This window comes from Alosa pseudoharengus, unplaced genomic scaffold (assembly GCF_046254945.1).
Source record: "Alosa pseudoharengus isolate Yale_2024_CS ecotype anadromous, Long Island Sound unplaced genomic scaffold, YU_APseudo_1.1 YU_APseudo_1.1_scf_5, whole genome shotgun sequence".
In the NCBI taxonomy this organism is placed as follows: Eukaryota; Metazoa; Chordata; class Actinopteri; order Clupeiformes; family Clupeidae; genus Alosa; species Alosa pseudoharengus.
The window spans coordinates 8,438,469-8,445,931 of NW_027468837.1; positions in this window are offsets into that span (position 1 = coordinate 8,438,469).

Genomic DNA, 7,463 nt, shown 5'->3' on the forward strand with positions numbered 1-7,463 from the left:
GCGCCAGTTCCCTCTCCAGCCCCGAGTCAGACTCCTGCGCTGGCTCAAGCTCCAGTACCAACTCCGGCTCCAGTCCCCACTCCGGCTCCAGCTCCGGCTCCAGTACCCTCTCCGGCTCCAGGCCCGGCTCCGGTGCCTGCAGCCCAGTCGCTGGACCCGCTGTCCCTGACCGGCCGCCCACCTGACCAGCCAGACTTGTTCGGCCGTCCACCGGGCCGCCCGCCTGACCGTCTGTCCCTGTCCGGCCGTCAACCGGGCCGCCCGCCTGACCGGTCAGGCCTGACCGGTCGTCCACCGGGTCGTCCACCTGATCCTCCGTCCCTGGCCAACAGTCCGCCTGACCCTCCGTCTCTGACCGGCCATCCACCCGGCCGTCCGCCTAACCATCTGTCCCTGTCCGGCCGTCTGCCCGGCCGCCCGCCTGAACTGCCGTCCCTGACCGGCCGTCCGCCCGGCCACCCGCCTGACCCTCCTGCCTTTGGCCCCCTCCACCCACCCTGCTTGGACTTCTCCTTTTTTTTCTGTTGGGCCGTCTGGAATCTGGCCCTTAAAGGGGGGGTACTGTAACGATCCTGTGTTCCCTGTCCCTCCTTTGTTTACCTCCTGTGCCATGTGCTCCTGTGTTTACTTCCTGTCCCTGTGTTTTAGTTCCTGTCAGCCATGTGCTCCTTTGTTTGTCTTGCCATGTCTCAGTTCCCTGTGTCTCCGCCCCTCACCTGTTCCTCATTATTAGTCTGCTCGTTTAATTATGATTTCCAGCCCTGTGTTCACCTGTCTCTTGTTTTACCTTGTTTCGTGTCCACCTTTGCCTTGTTAGCCTTGTTAAGTCCCTGTGTATATAAACCCCTAGTTTTGTTATGTTCCTTCTGTGTCATTGTTGTAATGTCCCTGTGCTGCACGCTGTAAGTAAAGTCAGTAGAATCTACTCTTGGTGTGTTGTCCTGCTTTTGGGTCAATTCAAGTAGCAGCCCGTAACAGACCGTGACCCAAACAGTCAATTTCAATGCATTTCTCACCAGCAATTGTTTTTCAGTTCATATTTGGACTGATAAATCTGTTCTTCTGTGCTCTTCGAACCCTTTTATCAGATTGAAAGGGGATCTAAGGGACTAAGGATGCCAGCATTACAGCATTATCTGATTCATTAACTGAAAGTTGCATATTTGTTTTTTTCCGCGGAGAAGCACTAGGGGGAGACGAAGCACCCACCAAACGACCCAAAAAGTGTTGTAGAACCATCAGAAACCTGCATAATTAAGGTCATTTTTGCTAAAATTGTTGCATAGGGCTGCTTTAAATAGCACCACAAGGGAACAAGAGTGTCTCACAGGTCTTCAAGGTCTTGGCAGCTTTGTTAAAGGTGCTCTAAGCGATGCTGAGTAACGTCACTTCTGTTAACTTTCAAACAAAACAGAGAGCTACCACTTCCTCCCCCTCCCTCCCGTGCTGCTCCCATGCAATTGAAACTCTCCTAACAATGCATCTCATGTGTGATTTGCTGGAACAGTTTGTTATGTTTTTATGGGCTAGGTTTGCCCAGGTTGTTTTTGTTGCTGTTTTTGGACCCTGGGCTGTCCACAGAGATCGCGTTTTTTTTTACAGTGTTCAGGACACAGACAGCTAGCAGATGGATAGGTGATGTTTGCAGTAAGTGACATAAAATGTTTTAGCCTGAATGCATGGCATCGCTTAGAGCACCTTTAAATAGCACCACAAAATCCCCAGTGCCAACATCAATAGAAGACGTGACTTCAGGAAGCTGGCCTTCGAGACTCAAGTTGTAAAAAACAAGGTCAAGGCCATATCTCAGACTGGGCAATGGAAATAAATGGTTAAGGTGGGCAAAAGAACAGACAGTTGACAGAGGTATACTGGATAGAAGTGTTAAAGAGAGATACATCAAGGTGTTCAGATTACAAAGAAGAACATTGGACACCAATCATGCTGGAGGAGTGGTTGACTCCATCTGTTAAGCAAGGCGGAGGGAGTGTGGTGCTTTGGTGGAAGTAAAGTGCAACATTTTACAGGATAAAAGGAATCTTGTGGAAGGGTATCAGTGCAGTCTCCAACGGCACTCCACACCCTGTGGACAGGGCTTGGTTGAGAACCGTGACCCAGAGCACAGCTCCAGACTATGCCACAACCATGTAGGGAAGAAGCATTAAGTTGGTATTCTGTCTATATGGGGCAGCCGTGGCCTTCTGGTTAGCGCTTATTCGGACTTGTAACCGGAGGGTTGCCGGTTCGAACCCCGACCAGTAGGCACTGCTGAAGTGCCCTTGAGCAAGGCACCTAACCCCTCACTGCTCCCCCAGCTCCGCTGTTGATGCAGGCAGCTCACTGCGCCGGGATTAGTGTGTGCTTCACCTCACTGTGTGTACACTGTGTGCTGTGTGTGTTTCACTAATTCACGGATTGGGATAAATGCAGAGACCAAATTTCCCTCACGGGATCAAAAGAGTATATATACTTATACTTATATACTTATATACTTATACTTATATTTATACTTACTTATACTTATAACGGAGAGGAATGAACATGTCAAGTGAGCCCAAACTTTTGAACGGAAGTGTATCGTTATTACTAATGATTTCAACACCAGGCGTCTGCACATTTTGCTTTGAGGCATACCATTCACATACAGTAGGTCAGAAATGTTAATTATCAAATAATTTTATAGACACCATCAAATAAAAAGTATCTTTTTATTAGTGAAAGAGCACAGTTTTCTGAGAAAGATAATAACTGTTTTGAGAAAGATAACAAATTTCTGCCAAACCTGGCCAAAAGTTGGCGAGAGTTTGAACTACATTAAACAAGAATGCGACTGAACTCAAGAAACACCAAACAGCACTGAGGATCAGTAGGCCTATAGATTATAATGACCATTTAGGAGATTAAAAACAACAGGTGAGGGGCTCTTTTAAGATAAGATTATACTGAAAAATATAGCTGCAAGCAGCAATGAGGGGGCCAAGCAGTTGAGCAGGAGTTGTCATGGCAACACAATGTTGCTAAATTATACACACACCCAATTAACCTCCCATCCGATCCACCACACACATATACACAGATAAACCTCCGTGTATATACATGCGCATACCTCAAACATCACCAAATTTATTGTGGGTCCTCAGGTTGTAGTCATGAGACCACATACCAAGTTTGGTGTCAATACGAGAAAGTGTTGATAATTATAGCGCCCCTAGTGTTCAAAGGTCACTAAATATATTGAGCATCTTCAGGATGTGGTCCCGAGTCTATGTACCAAATTTGGTGTCGAAGTTTTGCAAATTATAGCACCCCTAGTGTGAAAGGTTGCTAACATTATTGTGTGTCCTCAGGATGTGTGAGTCCATGAACCAAGTTTGGTTTTGATACGTGAAAGCATTGCTGAGATATGACCTAAACTTCTGTTACTCTAGCGCCGCCCTAGTGGTTGAAAGTCACCAAATTTATTTTGTGTCCTCAGAATAAGGTCTGAAGTCCATATACTAAGTTTGGTTTCGATACGTGAAAGCATTGCTGAAATAATGAGCCCACTTCCTGTGATTATAGTGCCCTCCTAGTGGTCAAAGGTCATTAAATTTATTGAGCCTTCTCCTTATTGGGTCCTGACCCCATGTACTGACTTTGTTTTTTTTATGTCAAAGCGTTGCTGAAATATGACTATACTTCCTGTGATTATAGCACCACACAGTGGTCAAAATGTACCAAATTTCTTGGGCGTCCTCCTAATTGGCTCGTGAGTCCATATACCGAGTTTAGTTTTGATAAGTTGCTGCCAAACTTGATTGGTCGTCACAGGAAACAGGTTTTGAATATAGGTCCAAAAAGCAATACGTTTGTGAATCATGGTATGACGATCATCTGCGTCAAGTTTCATGACAATCGGATAAACTTTGTGACCTGTGAAAACTTTTAAGGGGTTTTTGATTAAATCCAATATGGCAGCCGGATCAATTATGTTGACGTCACAAATTCACATCTGTCGGATTTAGGACCTCCCACAGTATTAACAGACACCACTAGTAGGTTTTAATTCCAAACACATCACCCGTTACAGGCCAAATAGGTGAAAAGTCATCAAATTTATTGAGCATCCTTCTTATTGGGTCATGACCCCATGTATTGAGTTTGGTTTTGATACGTGAAAGCTTTGCTGAGATATTACTTCACTTCCTGTTTGGCGGCTTTGCCGCCAAACTTGATTGGTCGTGATGGCCGACAGGTTTTGAATATGGCTCCAAAAAGCAATGCCTTTATGAGTCATGGTCTGACGATGATCTATGTCAAGTTTCGTGAAAATCGGACACATTTTGTGACCTGTGAAAACTTTTAAGTGTTTTTGATGAAATCCAATAAGTAAGGTCCAATATGGTGGAAATTGACATCATGGAGTGCGTTGAGTTCGGCTTCATCCAAGGATTCCATATACCTCAATGTGTATGGTTGAAACCCCAATACCCCCAAATATAATTAGGAGCGCTACAGTTTTCACTGCCTGAACCGCTAACGGGAGTAAGAGGAGGACCAGTTCACAGCCAGCAAGGAGGGCTAGTGATTGCTCAATAGTGACTCTCTGTGGTAGAATATACGAACTGCACTGACTTTACTTTTCCAAGGTGTAAGGATGAATTGTGTTGAAATTGAAAAGAAGTTCAGATTCTAATGCTTACCACAAAATTTCTACTTCGTTACTTCATTAAACAAGATATCAAATAAATATGCAACTGTTTGTGATTCAGTTGCACACTGATACCTACATATATCGTAAACTGTGTTTTATTAAAACCAATGCTGTAGATACATTGTAACAGCATTGGGCAAACAGTCCAGTTATAATAGGTTAATGTGTGCAGATCTGATAGACTACCTATTGAATAACTCACCAATGTCAGCCTATGAAACATGCCACCAGGCTCTTTCAAACATTGTTAGCATAATCCTCTGTGTCGTCCAATGTCTTAGTCCTGTTTTGCTTGTTGTCCACAGATGCATAGAGATCAGACAGCAGAGAGGTGGTTTCTAGGATATCCGCAGAGTCCTCCAGGTCTGTTGTGCGTGGTATGGCTGTCACATCTGAGTACTGGATCTGGGGAGCTCCGGTATTGAGCGATGGAGCAGGAGAACTCCGGCCTGATCCTGCTTTGGGAACCTTCAGCTTTAGGTTGGCATAGCAATCTTGTCCACCAGAGGGCACCTAGAAGAGAATGAGCAACAAAACTGAGGTAACATCTTTCAAAGGGGTAGTCGCTGATGCTTGTGAAAAAAATGTTTTGATTCAAAAGCCAATCTAATACACCCTTCCCTTGTATGCTCCTGGGGCAAAATTAGAGCAGGAACGCCCCTTGTTGTTGATTGGCTGGAATAATGTTTTGCATGATCAATGACATTGTTTGACAGATCAAGGGCTGTGCACAAAGACCTTTTTGCGTGCACACAGTGTACAGCTAAGAGAATTTCGACGAAATCACCTAGGCCTCCACATAAGGCCAATCATGGAATCAAAACATACCTCATGGAAATTAAACAGTATTGGTTATTACTGTAGTTCTGATTAAAATATTAGATGGTTTATTGAACACTAAGAGTGTGGAGCTGAAATATGACACAAATTAGAAAAAAAATAAACACTATGAGAAATCCCCCCCAAAATATGAAATACCCCAAACACCGTATGGAAAACCACACGCACACTTTGTACATCTCTATCATACTGCTAAGATGCACATAGTTATCTATGTTAAGTATGTTAGGTATGTTATCTATGTTAAGTATTTTATGTGCCTAGCTAGATTATTATGAATCACACAATACAATTATACAGGAAAAATGTTTGTTTCTATATACAGGATATTCAGGAAAAATGTGTGTTTCTACAAGATATTCATTTGATTCACAGCAAAATGCTGTATAGACAGTGTGCTGAAATATAATGCAGTTTTAAAAGGTATAGTGTGCTACCAATGAAAGTATTCTTGTTTGAGCACAACACCATATGTCGGGCTCATACAAGTATTTTAATATGTTAATGTAAATATTTGATTAGGAAAATTGGTATAATTTAGAGAGAAGTGTGTAGCACAGACTGCTCCGGTGTGAGAGGTTGCGTTTTGGATTGATTTAGTTTTTTTTATATAAATATATTGAGATTTAAAGAAAATAATTTAAAAAAGTAAGTAATATGAACCATATATATTTATATAAATGTATTAAAAATTAGAAGTATGTATATGTAAATATATAACATGTTTAATCCGCCTGATAGATAAAATAAGATTACAACCCGAATTTGGGTGCATTGGGTGCAATTTGATTTTCAAATACCACTCACCTTTATAGTACTCCGTGTCATTTGATGGTTATTGGAGAGGGTAGGGTTGCGCGTTATCTCTGTTCCTGTAATTAAAACTCTGTTTTACGTTCACTTTACAGTAGTGAGCCGAAATATATTGACGACACTGCTGATGTCGAAGTGAAATGTACAACTAGGCAAGATTAAGCTGACTCAACTTACTGGCTGGTGTGTAAGTAATGTTGCCATAGATAGGATTATCCTCCATCTCTGACAGTCTCAGGCTGATGCTGTACCAGATCATAGATCAGCAGAGAACAACCAAATACAGACACAGAATGTTCAATAATTTCAACTCTGTTAATTGTCTTAAAACTCTCATGTCTTTAATGACATCAATTTGGTATATAGGGTGTGGTGTCTCTTTAGACTCACCTTCTTCTGAAGCGAGGCAGAAAACACTTCCCTTTGGCTAAAGAGGGGATTTGTTTGCTTTTTTTAGAAGCAGCTACCAAGATTTGTTTCAACAGAATATTATCTGAGGATAAACTGAAGAAAACATTATTTTGTCCACTCACCTGTGCACTGTTTCCCGAAGCAGCAAAGGATATTCCAGCACAGTGACAAGACCAGAACAGTGCAAACTGCAGCAAAAAGTATCCATAGTGTGTATGACCCACACAACTGACCAAAGCCTAGAAGTGACAAATAGCGTACTGTATTAGCTCTCAGAGCCTGGGCCTGATAGAGACGCACGCGTGCACACACACAGACACAGACACAGACACAGACACAGACACAGACACAGACACAGACACAGACACAGACACAGACACAGACACAGACACAGACACAGACACAGACACAGACACAGACACACACACACACACATACACATAAACATGATTTGCACATCAATACAGTACAAGAGATGACCCAAGTGAGATACTTCAATGCCAATTTGTTCTTACATCATGTTCACATGAAGGCTACAAAATATACAGGATAAAAACATTTCTTTTTGTGCATTTGACTCAAATGCTAAACTATCATGTGAAAGAGAGAGAGAGAGAGAGAGAGAAAGAGAAATATCAGGTTTAGACTTACCTATATGTGTAGCATTACAATTCTCCATGTAGGATCAGAAGACAACTAAAGCTTT